The sequence below is a fragment of the Balaenoptera borealis genome, assembly GCF_965194805.1.
Source record: "Balaenoptera borealis genome assembly, chromosome: 11".
NCBI classification, from domain to species: Eukaryota; Metazoa; Chordata; class Mammalia; order Artiodactyla; family Balaenopteridae; genus Balaenoptera; species Balaenoptera borealis.
The window spans coordinates 23,533,945-23,552,984 of record NC_138868.1 but is presented as its reverse complement, the minus strand read 5'-3'; the positions used below and the strand labels follow the sequence as shown (position 1 = coordinate 23,552,984).

At 46.0% G+C, this 19,040-nt stretch overlaps 1 protein-coding gene across 3 annotated transcripts in view; it reads left to right on the top strand.

Annotated features, from left to right (window-relative positions):
* LDLRAD3 (low density lipoprotein receptor class A domain containing 3) overlaps window positions 1-19,040 on the top strand; it is a 276,561-nt gene that overhangs the window by 159,395 nt on the left and 98,126 nt on the right. The gene's annotated exons all lie outside the window — the stretch shown is intronic.

Here is a 19,040-nt window from a genome sequence, read left to right as displayed (position 1 = left end):
CTGTATTGGATCCTTTGAAGCAATTTCTCCTATTGCTATGATCCCCTTTTTACAGGGGAGGATATGAGGTGAGGGAGGTTATGGAACTGGCATAAGGTCACTGTGATGGTTGATTTTATGTGACCCCTTGGCTGGTCATCCCTTAGGATGACCATCCTAAGGGATGACCAGAGAGCTGGTAAAACATTTCTGGGTGTATCTGTGAGTATGTTTCTGGAAGAGATCAGCATTTGAATCATGGACTGAGTAAAGCAGGGGGCCCTTCCCAGTGTGGGTGGCCCTCATCTAATTCATTGAGGACAAAAGGGTGGAGGACGGGTAAATTCGCTGTCTCTGCGGGACCATCCATCATCTCCTCCCCTCAGATGTCTGGATGTTGGTGCTCCCGGTCCTGGGGTTTCAGATTCAGATAGAAGCTTAACACTGTTAGCTCCCTGGTTCTCAGGCTTTTGGATTTGGACTTGAGCTACACCCCTGGCTTCCCCGGGCCTCCAGTCTGCAGAGGGCAGACCGTGGGGCTTCTCAGCCTCCATGATTGCCTGAACCAATCCCTCACAGTAGATCAATCAGTCTGTGTGTGTCTATTGATCCCGTCTCCCATCGGGTCTGTGCTTCTGGAGAACCCTGACTGTACAGTCATCCAGTAAATGGCAGTGCCAGGATTTGAACCCACACTCTTGTGACCTCAGAGACAAAGCTCTTAACTACCACATTCTAAAGACGTGATCCCTGCCCCCTAGGACCTTACAGTTTGGTTTGGGTGACCAGGTGCACAGACAGAAAACAGCAAGTAAGGCCTGTGCTGTGTACCCACGAGAGCAAGTGAGGGGATCTAGATGAACAGCTCGGAGACTGTCTGAGGTAGAGCTGTGGTCAAGAAAATGGAGGCTCAGGGTGAGGGAGGACATGGAAAGGGCTTGCTCTGCACATTTGAGGGTTAAGAACTGATGGAATAACCCCTCCAAGACTCAGTTTTTTCCTCTGAAAAATGGGCACAAGACCATCTCCTCATTTACTATGATTAGCAGATGAAATAATGTTGGTAAAGGGTTAGCGTAGTGCTTGGCACGTGGGAAGCGCATAGCAGATAGTAGCTGCTGTGATTCACTGTTGCTATGGCTGTTGCGATTATGATTATTATCATGCAGACACTGTCTGGGGCGCTGGGAGACCAACAGGAATAAGACCCAGACCCAGACCTTGAGGAGCTTAGAGTCCAGGGAAGGAGAGAAGCACAGAGAGTCGCCACACTGCTTTAGCTCTCTGTGTACTCCCCACACCGACAGTAAGTACTCGAGCAGATACCGTCACATGAGTAACCACCAGTGAATATTTTGAAATGTACATAATGCAGTATGAGAGTTGGACCCAGTCTGTAGTTTCGTAGGCTTCCACTGATGCAGGCCAGGCTTGGCTTCGTTCTGCAGGTGGGGCTCAGGTGTGCTCTACCTGTTTCTCTTGCTTCTGGGAGAAGACACGGGCTACCCAGGGCCTGTTATTTTCATGGTAGTGTCAGAAGTGCAGAAAACCACACCCAGCTGCACAAGCGTATTTTAAGCCTCTGCTCGTGGCACATACTGCGGTCCTGATGGCCAGGGTAAGTCACATGCCCAAGCCCAAAGTCAGTGGTGCAGGAAGTGTACTGTACCTCTAGTGAGACAAACGGCATGGTTGCATGGCCAAGGGCATGAGTGCAAGAAAGAGTGAAGAATTGGGAACAGCAATGTTTTTTACACTGAATTTGGAGGGGGAGGCAGCCGTGGTCACAAATGTCTGCCCCCTGGCCTGGCAGATGCCTTGTTTTCCAGGAGACTTCCCTGGCTGTGGCAGAGCGCCTCCCCGCTTAACTCTCCGTGGCAACCCCCCAGATTCCTGAAGGCCTGCTGCAGTCCTGGAACCAGACTATGACTCCAGCCAGGGCTGCCTTTTATTGAGTCTGCCTCTGCCTCATTATTTACATAGACAGTAAAATAAAGCTTAACTCAAAATTACTGTAAGTCAGCGCATGCAAGTGAAGCCGGCATCTGGACCTTCACAGTTGAAAGCAGACTAAATAAAAGGGGGAGGGAATAAAAAGAAGAGCTGCAAATAAAGCGTCAGGGAATGCTTAATTATATAAAGGGTATGCGTCTGCCTGCATAATTGTCTAAAGTGGCTGTTGGCAACAGCTGGCCAAGGAAGCTGGTCTTCAGTGCTGTTTATGTGTTTATCTGGTGCCTGTCACCATAATGGCTACAAGCAGTATTGGGTGCAAATTAATTTTGCCTCATTCCTTCCCTTTCTTGGCTCCACCCTTACCACTGCCTCTCCTACTAAAAGAGGAAACTTATTGAATACATGGCAAAAACTTGGAAGTTTTGGTGGATGGGGGTGGGGGTGGGCAGAGTCCACCAAGTAACACACAAACAAGCTCTTATTATATGCCCAGCACTAGCCTAGGTGTTTTTTTTTACATGTATGACTGACCTTTCTAATACTCACAACAACCCTATGAGGTAGGTATTATTATAATTCCTGTTTTACAGATGAGGATACTGATGCCCAGAGAGGTTAAGTAACTTGAAAAAAGTCACACAGCGTGGGTGTGGCCTAGCAATTCACTTAACCATGGCCCTCCTGATTGTGTTCTGCAAGGCATATTTTGGGAGTTCTTTCACGTATCAATACTTGGAGTGAGATTGAACTCTTCGCCAAAGACTGCAGTGCTTGTATGTTCCAGCTCCCAGCTGGTCTCCAAATGCAGCTTTTCCTGATATTCTCCACCTTGTCCAGTTGGCTCTGGCCCCATGGTCTCCTTTCCCTTTCTTAGATGTGCTAAGCTCTTTCCTGTCTAAGGGCCTTTGCAGGTGCTGTTACCTCTGCCTAGAACGCCACCCCTGCAAGGATCACAGCTTCCCTGGTCGCTGTCTTTAAACAGGCTGTCCTCCCTTTGCTCTTCATATTCTTGATCACAGCGTCCTATGTGTTTCTCCTGGGTGGTTATTAAGTGTTTATCCGTTATTGCAAGTCTCCCCTCGGGACTGTACATTCCATGCAAGCAGGGGTCATACTTGTTTGTTCGCCTATGTGTTCCCAGACCCTGGAACACAGAGGCAGTAGAGTGCTTTAGAGCCTGGGCTCTGGAAACAACTGCCTGGTTCAAATCCCAGCTCTGCCACTTACTGTGGACTATGAGACCTTAGGCCAATGACTGTATCTTTCTGTCCTCTGTTTCTCCATCTGTAAAATGGGGGTAATGATAGGGTTATCATATAGAGTGAATTAATTAACCCATAGAAATGCTTATAGTACAGAGCCTGATGCACAGTAAGCATTCAGTAAATGTTAACTGCTATTACTATCATCATTCATGTTATTCATATTTTAATTATTATTATTATTAGTGGCACATATTACATTAGAATGAACGAATGAATGAATTTTTATTTATAGAAAGGGAAACGGAGGCCTCAGTAGGTCAACGGGATTGTCCATGAGCTCGGCACCCTGATCCAGCCCTCCTTATACCACCTCGCTCAGTGTGAGACGGCCCCTCTGAAGTGACACAGCGATGGCAGGGTTATTCTTATGTCCTGTGCTGCCTTCCACTACTGAGCGCCCAACTGTTCAAAGTCAGTCTTGCTATTCAAAGTAAATAGGTTTGGGAGACTAGCCTTTGTGCAAAGTTCTGTAAATCCTTTTGGGGCATTGGACAGGTAATTTTGTTGGTGGAGAATGATGTGTTCTTGCTCAAAGAAGGAGCACGTTTGTTCCAAGCCATGTGGAAGGTGCGACTGCTGAGCCCCATGGTCCTGTTCCATCCCTCCAACACCCCCCCACCCACCCCCACCCCACCCCCCATCCAGGCTATTATGCCAGGCCAGCCACTTCTCTTGGGAGGCATCTGATGGAAGAAGCTGTCGACTTATCTGGGCCCCAGCCAGTGACAAGCAAGGCCAGTTTGGAGCTGCTGTGCGTGGTGATCTGTGCATGCTATGTCTCTCCTCCTCCTTCATTTGCAGAGTCTAGTTCTGTTTTCCCCTCTCTTCCTCGCCTTCTGGCCCTCCAGGCTTCAGCAGGCTCCCTGCAGGAAGCCTTAGCACTCTCCCACTGCTCTCCATCCCTTTTTTCTCCTCCCTTCCGTTGGTCTCTGCTACCTGCTCTTTCCACCCACCTCTACTGACTTCTCCGTATAAAGCATCACCTGTCACCCCTCAGTTTCCAGACATGGGTCCGCTCTTCTTGGCAGCCTTTGCAACTCCCATCCTGCACCGTGTTCCTAAATAGAGGTTGATACCCACTAAGAGCAGGGTTTCCTTTATCCCAGTGTCATCGCTCATCCTTCCCAAAATGCTCAGATCTCTTATTAAAGAGAGTTATCACAGAGACCCTGCCAGCCTCATTTTAGCCACGCCCAGCTTTCAGAGAAGTGAGGGGAGTCTGACCCTTGGTCACAAATGGAATACTGGTCCCCAGAAGCAGCCAGCTGGCTGTTGGCTGTGACTTTGGGGCAAGGAAGTCTGGTGCCCGCCTGGGTCATCCACTGGGGCTGTCAGCCTTGTTTGGGTTTTCTAGTGGGAGCTCGTTAACATATCCAGTGACAGGATGCTGGGTGGTCTGAATTGCCCTTTGGTTTTTAGTCTCCAGGAGTTCCAGCGTTCCTGGTGTTATGTGGCATGTCTGTGGCTTTTTAAATTTCTGTTGAAAGGAAGAAAGAACTCTGTGAAGCTAAGATCTACAAAGGACCTATGTTGTAAGACCAGTGGGTGTCTTGAATGGTTAATTTGAACATGTGTAGCCACCCAGTGTGAAAGCCACTGCTGAGTGCATCCTGTGAGCTCGATTCTGTAAACGAAACTATGCAGGATCAGCCTGGAGGACAAGTCACCAAATGTAAGCAGTGGTCATCTCTGGTGGTGGCTTGATAGGTACTTTTATGTCTAGTTTTAAGCATTTCCCATTTTTTTTACACTGAGTACATTACTTTCATGTTTTAAAAGAAAGATACACATTAAAAAATAAATAACACCCATACTCCTGGACACTTGATCTTGTGATCTTAATAAAGAAGACTGGAGAGAGATAAATTAGGAGTTCGGAATTAACATATATACCCTACTATATATAAAATAGGTAAACAACAAGGACCTGCTGTGTAGCACAGGGAACTATACTCAGTATCTTGTAATAACCTATAATGGAAAAGAATCTGAAAAAGAATATATGTGTGTGTGCATGTGTGTGTGTATAACTGAATCACTTTGCTGTACACTGGAAACTAACACAACACTGTAAACTAACTGTACTTCCATTTGAAAGAAGAGGACTGGAAATATGATTGGTAAAAGCTAAATACACAGATTGTAAAGACTATATTTTATTATTTATTTGTGTTAAGGAAATATTAATATAATAATACTGCAGGTTTGCATTGGAGTTGGGGATTGGCTGAACAGGGGTTTGAAAGAATATCAGTTACGAATAGTTTATTATGAAAGTTAGAATCAGAAAATAAAACATAAAACAGTGCTAGAGAGGAAGGGGTTTTGCACTTATATTTTTGAACTTAGATAGGAGTGCTGTTTAATCCTGGGCTGGCTCCTTGATTTCTCTGTGCCTTAATTTTCCCATCTATAAAATGGCATAAAATAATCCTGGCCCATAAGGTTATTCTTAGAATGAAATGAATTGATACTTGTGAAACTCATAGAACAGGACTGGAACATAGCAATTACTCAATAAATGTTTGCAGCTGTTGGGTCACTCTTGTTGTGGTATTTCGGCTTTTGACTACAGCTTCTACCTCACTATGAGAAGTAGCAACCCCAATAAAGTTACAACAGCAAATCAGTGAACATAGGTAGAGTTCTGACCACGTCTGAACCACCGTGCACAGTTTTTAATTTAGATTATCTCATTTGCTCCTCATACCTACTTTGTACCATTTGTCCTGTTACTATCTTCACCTTATAGGTTAGGGTGCAGGGGGCTCAGAGAGGTTAAGTAACCTGCCCAAGATCACACAGCTTGTAAGGATTTGACCCTGACTCCAAAGCTCACTCTCTAAATCACTATGTTCCCTTACGTGCCCGAGATATGCAGTTATCTTTGCTTTCCCTGGAATTCATTCTGTGGGTCAAAGGTCCTCTAGTTGAGGTGTTCTAAGGCCCTTCCAAAGGGGTATGTCAGGAATATCTCCAACTGTGTCCCCAAAGCAGAGCCTAAGCCACCTCCTGGTGGATCTACGTCAGGGGAGGCAGGAGCCACCCCACACCCACTGATCTCAGGCATCAGGCAGCAGCAGGCTGTTCATAACTTAAATGCTGCACATTGATGGCGGAGGGTTTTTAGAAATGCAAAGCAATTATGCAGCTTGCAATTAAACTCAGAATGGGACTTCAAAGTTGGGTAATTAATTTCCTGTTTATTTGTAGTATGGTGTCTAAGCAAACAGTTCATCAGCATCTGTATAAATACCCACCCCGTAGAGGCCGGGTCCCAGTGAGAGGGGGCTTCTCTGCCTTCTGTTAGCTGGAGAACGTCGGTCCATCTCACGCATTTAAAGGCGACTTACCCTGCCTGCCTGTGTGCCGGGTGCTTCGACAGCTAAAGATGACTCAACCGTCAAGTGCATGGATGCCGTCCTGGGGCCCTTGGATAGAGAGGCCAGAGGGTTCTAATGAAGGTCTGCAGAAGCTGTGGGCCACGGAAACTGGACTTTATTCCAAGAGCAGGGGGAGTCCCAAGGGCATGGTCAGACTTGCGCTTGGAAAAACCACTGTGTTTGCAGGGTGGAGTAGTGATGATCAGAGGCCAAGATTCATAGAGAGAGACCATGGCTGGGAGGCCACCTCTGTAATCCACATGGAGGCTCTTGGCGGTCTGCCATGTAGACGGAGGGAGTGGACAGACTCAAGAGAGGTTAGGGAGGGAGATGTAATAGGAGCTTTGATGTTTGTGGGGAGGAGAGGGAATTGGTTCCCGTATCCAGCTTGAGAGATTTAATGGGCTTTCACAGACATGAATGTGCAGGTGGTCATGTCGGGAGGGAGAAGGGTTAATTTAGAAGAGTGTATGGCATTAGCTCTCTGCCTACTTCAAACAGAAAGATAACAGCCTCTCTTTCTCTCTTCCTTCCTCCCTTTTCTCTTTCTCTCTCTTTTCTTTCTTCCTATCTCTCTCTCTCTCTTTTTCCTTCTGTCTTTGTCTGTCTCTCTTATCTTTCTATCTGTATTGTTCACTGCTGTAGCCCAAGCCCCCAGAACAGTTCCTGGAACACAAAAGGCACTCGGTAAATATTTGTTGAACAGATAATAATAGTACTGGCTAACTTTTATCAGCTGAGATCCTGTGCGCATGGTTCCCTGTGTAGTGGGAAGACAGGCATTGAACAAGCGACTTCAAATGCGATGACTCGTGTATGGAAGTGTGCAGGGCACAGTGTGAACAAGGCTGGCTTCCCTGAGGAAGGGGCATTAAGGTGAGGCCTGAAGGGAGAGTAGGAGTCTGAGCAGCAAAAAAGAGTTTTCTAGGCAGAGGGAACAGCGAGTGTGAGGCATAAGGTGAAGAGACGGTGGCCCACAGTAGCACCCAGATGTGAAGACCCGAACGTGGAGAGACCGGTCTTGGAAGGTCTCCTGGGACTGGGTGAGTCTGGACGGGGCTGGCCTTAGACCTTGGTCCTCGGGGCTGTAAGAGGCTATTAGAGGGTTTATTTTAAAGGGGAGTTTAAGACAGAGGAACCCAGAAGGCTGGGGGCAGTGCGCCCCTGCTCAGATGAAGTCACAAGGACTCTCAAGCAGTTCTATCCTCTAAGCCAGGGATGCCCTTGAGCCCAGACAGTGATGTACCCGAGCTTCCTCTTCAGGTGCCTCTAGCTCCCCTGTCATTCTCAGCGTTTCAGCCCCAGTCTGAGCGCCTGCTTGGGGCCCGACCCTGTGTTGTGTCCTTCATGCAGCAGCTGGTTCTGGAGCCACTCTCATTGTCATCCCCGATGTGCAGTGGTGGAAGCTGAGCCTTAGAGACTCGCCAGGTCCTCTCTTCTAGACAGTGTCAGAGCTGATCCCAAGTCCAGTGCCCCTGACCTCTGTCCCTTTCATGGATCGGCTCTCCTGCTCCCAGGATTCCAGGGTCCTCACCCTGCCCTGTGCTGGCCCCAGACCTCTGCCTGGTGCCCACCTGTTCCTGGCCCCTCTCAGGATGCACTCACTGGACTTCCTCTGGAATCCAAACTGAGCCTTGCAGGTCCCAGCTCGCTGGAATAGTAGAAGACCAGAAGAGCAGCCCTTCCCACTCTAGAGGAACTCGGGAGGCTCTCTGAGCCATGCCCATCTCCCCCAGCTCTCGCCCACTATCATTAATCCACATTGCAATGTGGGTCTCTTGCCTTTCAACACAAGTGAATTGCACATAGTGAGATGTGAAGCAGCAGCAGAAGCATTACAGAGCTAGTTTGGGGCACAGGACCTCTCTCTCTATGAGAACAACCTGCTTCAGAGCCTTCTCAAAGGTGGGAAAGTTGGTATTTACACGAGGTGAGGTTTTCATAATGAACTGAGGGCCCAGCTGCCCGATGGTGCCCTGCATTATTCTGGAGTCCACCAGTTTGTAAAAGAGCTACTTTTTTAGTTGCTTTGAGGCTGGAGGGCATTACACCCAAGCAAGAGATGGTTCCTAACTGCATTTTTGTGATTATTTTTATGAGTGAAAATGCTTTTCCTATTAGTGGAGATGATTTGCCTTTTTTTTCTAGTTCTTTCTTTAAATTGCGGTAAACATACATAACATAAAATTTACCACCTTAATCATTTTTAAGTGTACAGTTCAGTAGGAAGTATATTCACATTGTTGTGATGATTTGCCTTTTGAAATTCAGAAAAGAATGCCTGGGTATATTTTGTCCAGGGAGGTAAAAGCAAGCATAGAATATTCCTTCCTTGACTACTGCTAACACTGGATAGTTTATTCCAATTTGCACGGTTTCTGTCCCACATCTTGCCTCAGTGAACCCATCGGCAGAGCGGGGTGGGGTGGGAGGAGGGCTAAAAGAGGCTGAGGCTTCAAGCATGTTCTAGTGCCATCTAGTGTCTGCGGTGCCTTGTGCCTGCTGGGCTAAGGCTGTTGGGTTTCTTCCCGGCTTAGGGCGGTAGCTCTATAAACCCAGATGGATTTAAAAGAGCACCAAGGAGATGTTTGTCTTTCTGGATCAGCTGGTATTTATTCTGCCTCTGGTCTCTTGGAAACTTGCAACTGAAGTCCGTTTCATTAACAGTCAGAACATTTTGTCCCTTTGAAGCTCAGACAGGGTGAGATTAATATGAACCCGATATTAAGCTATTAAGCATCAATTTGGCGAACCTATTTATAAAGGAGTGCTGAGGACAGAAAATAAAGAAGGTTGCATTACGAGGCTCTGTTGCCAAGTCCACTTTCTCTTTGCAAAATGTGACTCAGTCACCAGTTGTGTGTGAGAGAAGGGAAAAAAGTGTGTGTGTGTGTGTGTGTGTGTGTGCATGCATGCACATGCATGGGTGAACCTGTGTCTTGATGATGTGTGGTTATTCTTAATCACAGTAATAAGAGAAGTAATGCAGTGTAGCCAGACTTAAATAATGCTGACTATGGATGTGCCCAGTGCTATTGTAAGCACTTTATATTTTAAATTATTTAATCCTCATGACAACCCAAAAGGAGGAGGATTGATTATCTCCCCATTTTACAGATGAGGAAGCTGAGGCGCGGAATGATTAAATAATTTGGCAAAGGTCACAAAGTCACAGTGAGTGTCTTGTGATGGAGAAATTGCTGAGGACTTAGAGACTCCCGGATTTTAGTTAGGGTTGCAGGTGATGGTGAGTTGCCTTGCCCTTGCTCCCTGTGTTCCTCAGGCAGCTTCTGGCCATGGCTGTTGCTCTCATGTCCATGTGTCACTCCTAGTCCTGAGGACCTCACAGAGTCATGCACACAGAGGGCCCTGGTGTGCTTGTGTAGTGAATGGAGGGTTTGGGCTTGTTTGTTTTAATTGGCTCCCACTGTCCAGGCTGGGAGAGGCTGCATGCGGAGGGCACACCCCAGCTTGGAGCTGGCAGGTCTGAGTCCTATCCCCAGTCCTGCCATGACTTACCTTACCTGCTCCGTGACTGCAGGCAATTGATTGTCCTTCCCACACCTGGGTTCCTCCATATGGGGAAGAATAAGTTTTAGAGTATGTTGGGTTTTTTTTAAGGATACGTCAGGTAATGATTATGATAGCACCTTGCCCATTAAAAAGTTACTTTGTTTACGTTTGGTCCAGAAAGGTAATCTTACTTTAGCTTCCCATCCACGTGCTTCTGGCACCTCCTGCTGTGATGGTACATCTGCCCTATCACCTGAGAGGGCTGAGTCCATCTTCTGTTTAGAGGATGGAATGGTTCAGCTCCAAGGGGACATGATTCTTAAATGTCTTTTTTAGTTGGAAGAACTAAAAGCTGAGAAGGTTGGCTTTATCACCTCCTTCCCTCTTTCAGATTTCTTTACACACATATGCACACATACATGCAATATGTATATACACACATACACGGACACATGTGTCTATGTGTATTTACATATATGCATGCATATATATAACATACACTCAAGTGTATATACACATACACACATGCATATCAACCTGGATAATTTTGCATGAAGTATAACAGGAATGGTGATAAAACCAGGACATCAAACATTTGGATGCCTGGCCAGACTCTGGAAAACAAATTATGTTCGTCTGCATGTTACCTCCTACAATGCAAAATTATAATATCAGCATCTTATGGAAACTGTGAGGAGGGAGATCCTGAGAAATTTCCTGCAAGCAGGGGATAATAAATCATGATGCATTAACAGCCCTCATTATTGCAGTTTAGATGTATAAAGTGTCACTGCTTGTCTCCTTGATAAACAGCGTGTGTTGTAGTTAGGTGAACTAACAATATTAATAAGCCCTTTCATAGGTCCTTATAAAAACTGAGTTCTCCTAATCCTGTTTTTCCCATCAGGTCTTAGGCTGCTCTATCACAGATTTTCACTCCATGGGGACTGTAAAATTTATTTGCATGTCTGGATGAATTGATTTCTTAACCCAAAAGTATGAGACTCTGAAAGGGACTTTTATATATTATCTTAATGGCAGTGTGGGAAATGAGATCTTTTTGTTCAGGGGGCTCTTGTGGGTCCCCTTCTCAGATCATGGAGGGGGCAGCCGTTTAGATTTTGCAAGTGTGAGCCCAGGCTTTCAGCTGAATGGTAGGAATTGCCCTGGTAGCAGCGACTCAGGGCATCTGCTCCTGACCCTCATGGAGAAATGGAATCACCCATCCAGTCCCTCTTGGGCTCATTCAGTTACGGTTGGAACCTCCCATCTGGCTGGAAAATCTGTCATTTGACCTAGAGCAGGAAGAATAGCTTGGACTTGGCAAGTTTGTGGTGGGTACCTCAGGTATTCTGGGGGCCCCGGAGAGCATCAGCTGCCCAGCACCATAATGGTATTAAATGGGGTGGAACGCTAATTATTTTTTCCAGTTCTCTCTGCCCCTGGTCCCCTCTCCTCCCTCCTCACCTGGTCCCTTTCACTGCCCCAGTCTCCCACTCTCTCGGCATCCTTCTCCTCGATTTTCCCTCTTTCCCCGCTCCCTTCCCTCTCTCTCTTCCTCCCTGTTGTAGATGCAGTAAAATAAGGGTGATGTTTGATGGACACTTGGGATGCCCATGGCTTCCATCTTTTGACTCAGCCCAGGGATGCAGCCTCAGCATTTGTCTGTGCAAATCATTTAAACACAAGGTTTTGCTGTGGCTTGTTCCTGTAACCAGCTCACTCCGGTCGAAGCCAGAAGTCCAGGGAAATATCTGGGGAAGGTTGGATTGGACATTCTGGCTCTGTGCCATCTGATCTATGAAAGACTCATCGCCGGCTTTTGTCCTTTCCTGGGTAGAGTCTGGGTGGGTCAGGGACCGTTGCCATTTCTGGCCCTTAAATCTTGAGAGGGTGGCAACGATTCTGACCTTCCATTCCTCTTCCTGCCTTCTGTTCTCATTCTGAGTCTTTTCATTACCCTGAGTGTCTAAAATGAAAACTTTTTCATGCCATCTCCCAACACCCCCCAAAAAAAGTTCTGTGATTTAAGAAGTACGGGTAACACTGGGTAAAACCAAATTAAACCATTTTCTTTGTTTTGGGACTGTTTCAAGGCTTGGATGCACTTGGATGCATTAGGAGTCCCTAAGTGGAGGAGATGGTAGCTGACATTTTCCGAAAGTACTCAACCACAGGATTGTGTCTTTGAGTTACACCTGGATGGGTACTGCCAAAAGTCTGGTTCCCAAGCCTTTCCAATATCATCCCCTCAGGATAAGCTGTTCCTTCCATTACCCAGGTCATCATCTGTGCCTGTGAACCTGTGCTCGTTGAGTCCTGTGCTCTATGGCAATTTGCCTTCGTGGATGTATTGCTGTGAGCGAGCCGGTTATTTCTGGGAGGATTAAGTGGAGGCAGGAAACCTTGAGTGTCTACTATGCACTCGGTATTTCACATGCTCTCTCTTATGTAGACTTCATAAGAACCCTGCAACATAGCAGGCTCATTATCCCTTTGTCACAGATGTGGCCACTTGTGTACAGAGGGGTAACCTAAGTTACCCAAAGCCACACAGCCAGTAAAAGAGCCAGAATTCAGCATAAACATTAGGAAGAGTCCATGGAGCTAAGCCATGCTAAGCCTTGATTGTCACTGACCAATGACCTGACCTGAGGTTGACCAGGGAACAGAGATGTGTGATGGGGCCATTCTCATGCTGTGTGTGTGTGTGTGTGTGTGTGTGTGTGTGTGTGAGTGAGAGAGAGAGAGAGAGAGAGAGAGAGAGAGAGAGAGAGAGAGAGAGAGAGAAAATGAATAAGGGCTCTTCCCTGCTGCTGCAGCCAGAACACTTATACCCTTTGGTTACATGAACACCATCTAAAATACAGGACTCGGGCTTCCCTGGTGGCGTAGTGGTTGAGAATCTGCCTGCCAATGCAGGGGACATGGGTTCGAGCCCTGGTCTGGGAAGATCCCACATGCCGCGGAGCAACTAGGCTTGTGAGCCACAACTACTGAGCCTGCGCGTCTGGAGCCTGTGCTCTGCAACAAGGGAGGCCGCAATAGTGAGAGGCCCGCGCACCGCGATGAAGAGTGGCCCCCATTTGCCGCAACTGGAGAAAGCCCTCGCACAGAAACGAAGACCCAACACAGCCATAAATAAATAAATAAATAAATAAATAAATAAACATTTAAAATAAATAAATAAATAAATAAAAATAAAATACACGACTCAATTCAACACCTACAAGTTCAGTGTTTATCCTCCCAGTGTCTAATGACATAACCACGAGAGTTCATTGTACCTGTAACTTCTCTTGCCAGAATTAGCATATGCTCTACAATTTGGGGACTCTGGTCAAAAGCAGGGGGAAAGATTCCAAAGGCAGAACATCCCTTTCTAGCAGCCCCAGTGGAAGCGTCATCACAGCAGGCCCTACATCTGCAGTCCGCCCAGATCCCTTAAATTGGTTTCTGGGCGGGTTTATGGTTCATGAGAACATTTGGCAGAGCTAAGCCCGTATTAATAAGCGCCTTGTGCCCACGGACAACATTGTAGATCAATACGATATGTGCTCCAAATTCAGATGATAAACCAGTACCATCATGACCTAATTAGCAAGACTTGTATTTTTTTTTTTTTAAATTTATTTATTTATGGCTGTGTTGGGTCTTCATGTCTGTGCAAGGGCTTTCTCTAGTTGTGGCAAGCGGGGGCCACTCTTCATCGCGGTGCGCGGGCCTCTCACTATCGCGGCCTCTCTTGTTGCGGGGCACAGGCTCCAGACGCGCAGGCTCAGTAGTTGTGGCTCACGGGCCCAGTTGCTCCGCGGCATGTGGGATCTTCCCAGACCAGGGCTCGAACCCGTGTCCCCTGCATTGGCAGGCAGATTCTCAACCACTGCGCCACCAGGGAAGCCCAAGACTTGTATTTTGAATGGATAAATTATCATTCCACCGCATAATCCTAAACCACTTCTTGAAAAATGCTGTTAACCTGCTGCACAGATGAAGGCAAAGGAAGCGGAACCACCATTTACGTACTTATTTGCTCCAGAGATGAGTAGCTGTTTTGTCTGTATTCACTGGCCTGTCTAGCTCAGCTGGGCTCATTATTTTTTAAGGTTAGACAATATTTAAAGCATTCAGACTGGGGGAAAAAAAAAGCCAGACTGCCTCTTGAGGGTAGAATTTCCCGGGTCCCACATGACTTGGGGGCTGCACCGTCATCCTTTAATCTCTTGCATTTGAGCAGCATCTGCTGAGTACTTGACTGAAGGTCACGGCATTGGGTTCAAGGTCAGCAGTGACGCCAGCTGGCTGCCCTCGGTAGAGGACCACCACCTTACGGGCAAGCACATGGGCTCTGGAACCACAGAGACCTGGGTTCAAATCCTGCCTCTTACCTTTCTTAGTCTTTCTGAAAGGCAAGTAAATGAGGATGGTAATAGTACCTACTTCCTTGGGTGGCTGAGAGAGTTAGTGGGATATCATGTCCAGCGCTCAGCACAGTGCCTGACACGTGATGCGGGCCTAGATCAATGTTAATTTTTCTAAGTAGTTTCTCTAGACCTCAGGTTCATCTTCTGTACAATGAAGCAGCCGGACCACATCATAGGTTCCCGAAATGGGGTCCTCAGATTCCTATGCTTCCATAAACATATTCATAGAGGTGGCCCACGTGACACTTTCCGTCTGAATTCAGATTGCCCGGTTTCTTTGCTCTTGGCTGGACTCATTTCAGCTTCATAGCAACCCCTGTTATCTCATGCAGATCAGAGGCTTGTAATTGGCGGTTACATTTGTTCAGGATTAATAAAAAAAAATGGGAATCCGATGACTGAGTACTTAATAATTGCATTGCGGTGATAGATGTGGCAGCAAGATTGCCATCACACATCTTATGTGAAAAATGCCTGTCGTCCGGAAGATGGCAGCTGTCAGAACGTGCGGTCCTTGGGGGGTGGGGGGCGGCTGGACACTAAAGCAGCCACGTGGTGGTGGAAGGTTTGGGACCTGGGTTGGGATGGTGTTTGCACACAGCCTTGTGCTGTGGGAAGTCCAAGCAGCTGTCCTCTGACCTCAGGTTATTATTTTAGTAAGAGTCATGACCATTTTTACCTATTCGCGCACCTTGCCTGCCCCCTCCACTCCCACCTATTATCCCCCAGCTTGTGGCCTTGGCTTGAGCTCGATACACATCCTTACAATCTCAGGAAAATGCTGCACTCACTCACGTCTGTTACCTGCCCTAGAGTGCCCTTCTCTCTCCCATGACCTAACGCAGAGCTTCTCAACCTGGGCGCTTGACATTCTGAGCTGGCTAATTCTTCATCGTGGACAGCTGTCCTGTGTACTGTAGGATGTTCAGCAGCATCCCTGACCTCTACCACTAGATGTCAGTGGCACCTCCACCCTCAAGCTGTGACAATTAAAAATGTCCTCAAGTATCCCTGGGGCCCAGACCCAGCTTAACATCCCACCTTCTCCCTGAAGACTTCATTTCCAGCCCACTGAATTCAGTGGTTAATTCTGGATGATCCCGACTTTGGTCTGCATATGTCTTCATTGTGTCTCCCCAACCAGGATCTGGACCACATCTTGACCTCTGTGTCTGCACAGAGCTGATCTTTGTTTGATGTATTGATTTTTAACAAGGGCCTCTTGGTTTGCCGTCGGTTACCATCAATTGAGTGCCTGGGATTTTCCAATCCCTTCACGTGTAGCATATTTTCTCTTGGTTCTTACAACCACGCAAATCTTTCCTGGGAAGGTTTCTGAGACTCAGAGATGGTAGGTAACTTCCCTGTAGTCACACAGCTGATGAGTGCAAGTCTGTGCGCTTTCCACTAAACTTTCCAACCCCGCCACATCAGGCGGGCGGTGAGAAGGCAGCCAGCATCTCTGCCTGTCTGGGGGTCAGGAGATCCTCTGTGGCCAGTGTTTGAATTGCCTCTAGGAGATGACTGTGAGATCTGGGAGTGCCCTTTCAGATGGACATGGGGAGGAGCTACTGTGGAGAGAACGGGTGACAACCTCTTTCTCCGCAAAGCCTCACAGCAAGAAGCCAGCTGAAGCGCCAGCGTGCCCTCTAATTGTAGAGTTGGGCGCTGGGTGGTTATTGGTGCTGCGGCCCTGAAGGCAGTGTTAGGATTGGGGTCAGCCTGCCATGCTTCGGGATGCCCTGGGAAGCGACATATCTCTCATTGGACTAAGCGCCATGCCAAGGAAAAGTAAATATTCCCTCTGGCAGCCATGAAAAGAAGGGTCAGTAGTGGCAAGCAGGAGAAGGGGGGTGATTTGCTTTGCCTTGGACAGCTGTGTTTGTTACCTCTGAATGTGGCTTGTTTGTTCTTAACAAATACTGACCTGGGCAGCTCACTTCTAAAAGGGGAAGTCGGATGAGCTGGCAGCCTAGGAGGAGATGCTCAGCCGTTTTAGTAGACAGAGCGAAGCGAGTCAGAACAGCAAGGGCCCCTTCTCACACTGGAGAAAATCTTGCCAGGCGTATAGAAGGATGTGATTAGGATTTTCTTGTCATCGTTGCTAATAATGAAAAAATGCCAAACAATCTAAATGTCCATCAGTAGGAGATTAGACAAATCATACGATGGAATACCATGCAGCACTTGAGTTTTTAAAAAGAGCAAATCTGATTGATAGTATGGTAATAATACAACTTGTGTACCCTTTAAAAACACATGCAAACCAATACTACGTATTGGTTATAGATGCAAATATGTATATGAAAGTATTTAAAAATGGACTTTAAAGTTGCAAACAAACTCAAGAAAATGATTACCCAGAGTCAGTGGGGCAGATGGCGGGCAGACATGCAGTCAAGAGGGGCTGGATAAGGAGACCTTTGCTTTCTCTGAAAGATTTTTTTAATTAATGGAAAGTGATAAAATCATGGCTAGTTTTAATTCTGTGTGTGTGTGTGTGTGTGTGTGTAATTTTTTTTAACATCTTTATTGGAGTATAATTGCTTTACAACGTTGTGTTAGTTTCTGCAGTATAACAAAGTGAATCAGCTATATGCATACATATATCCCCATATCTCCTCCCTCCTGCATCTCCCTCCCACCCTCCCCATCCCACCCCTCTAGGTGGTCGCAAAGCACCGAGCTGATCTCCCTGTGCCATGCAGCTGCTTCCCACTAGCTATCTGTTTTACATCTGGTAGTGTATATATGTCCATGCCACTCTCTCACTTCATCCCAGTTTACCCTTCCCCTGCCCCGTGTCCTCACGTCCATTCTCTACGTCTGTGTCTTTATTACTGTCCTGCCCCTAGGTTCATTAGAACCATTTTTTTTTTAGATTCCATATATATGTGTTAGCATACGGTATTTGTTTTTCTCTTTCTGACTTACTTCACTTGTATGACAGACTCTAGGTCCATCCACCTCACTGCAAATAACTCAATTTCATTTCTTTTTATGACTGAGTAATATTCCACTGTATATATGTGCCACGTCTTCTTTATCGATTCATCTGTCGATGGACACTTAGGTTGCTTCCATATCCTGCCTATTGTGAATAGTGCTGCAATGAACATTGTGGTTCATGACTCTTTTTGAATTATGGTTTTCTCAGGGTATATGCTCAGTAGTGGAGTTGCTGGGTCGTATGTTAGTTCTATTTTTAGTTTTTTAACGAACCTCCATACTGTTCTCCATAGTGGCTGTATCAATTTACATTCCCACCAACAGTGCGAGAGGGTTCCCTTTTCTCCATACCCTCTCCAGCATTTATTGTTTGTAGATTTTTTGATGATGGCCATTCTGACCGGTGTGAGGTGATACCTCATTGTGGTTTTGATTTGCATTTCTCTAATGATTAGTGATGTTGAGCACCTTTTCATGTGTTTGTTGGCAATCTGTATACCTTCTTTGGAAAAATGTCTATTTAGGTCTTCTGCCCATTTTTGGATTGGGTTGTTTGTTTTTTTCATATTGAGCTGCATGAGCTGCTTGTATATTTTGGAGATTAATCCTTTGTCAGTTGCTTCGTTTGCAAGTATTTTCTCCCATTCTGACAGTTGTCTTTTCATCTTGTTTATGGTTTCCTTTGATCTGCAAAAGCTTTAAAGGTTTGTTAGGTCCCATTTGTTTATTTTTGTTTTTATTTCCATTTCTCTAGGAGGTGGTTCAAAAAGGATCTTGCTGTGATTTATGTCATAGAGTGTTCTGCCTATGTTTTCCTCTAAGAGTTTTATAGTGTCTGGCCTTACATTTAGGTCTTTAATCTATTTTGAGTTTATTTTTGTGTATGGTGTTAGGGAGTGTTCTAATTTCATTCTTTTACATGTAGCTGTCTAGTTTTCCCAGCACCACTTATTGAAGAGGATGTCTTTTCTCTATTGTATACTCTTGCCTCCTTTATCAAAGATAAGGTAACCATATGTGTGTGGGTTTATCTCTGGGCTTTCTATCCTGTTCCATTGACCTGTATTTCTGTTTTTGTGCCAGTACCATACTGTCTTGATTACCTTAGCTTTGTAGTATAGTCTGAGTTAGGGAACCTGATTCCTCCAGCTCCGTTTTTCTTTCTCAAGATTGTTTTGGCTATTCAGGGTCTTTTGTGTTTCCATACAAATTGTGACATTTTTTGTTCTAGTTCTGTGAAAAATGTCATTGGTAGTTTGATAGGGATTGCATTGAATCTGTAGATTGCTTTGGGTACTATAGTCATTTTCACAACGTTGATTCTTCCAATCCAAGAAACATAGTATATCTCTCCATCTGTTTGTATCATCTTTAATTTCTTTCTTCAGTGTCTTATAGTTTTCTGCATACAGGTCTTATGTCTCCTTAGGTAGGTTTATTCCTAGGTATTTTATTCTTTTTGTTGCAGTGGTAAATGGGAGTGTTTCCTTAATTTCTCTTTCAGATTTTTCATCATTAGTGTATATGAATGCAAGAGATTTCTGTGCATTAATTTTGTATCCTGCTACTCT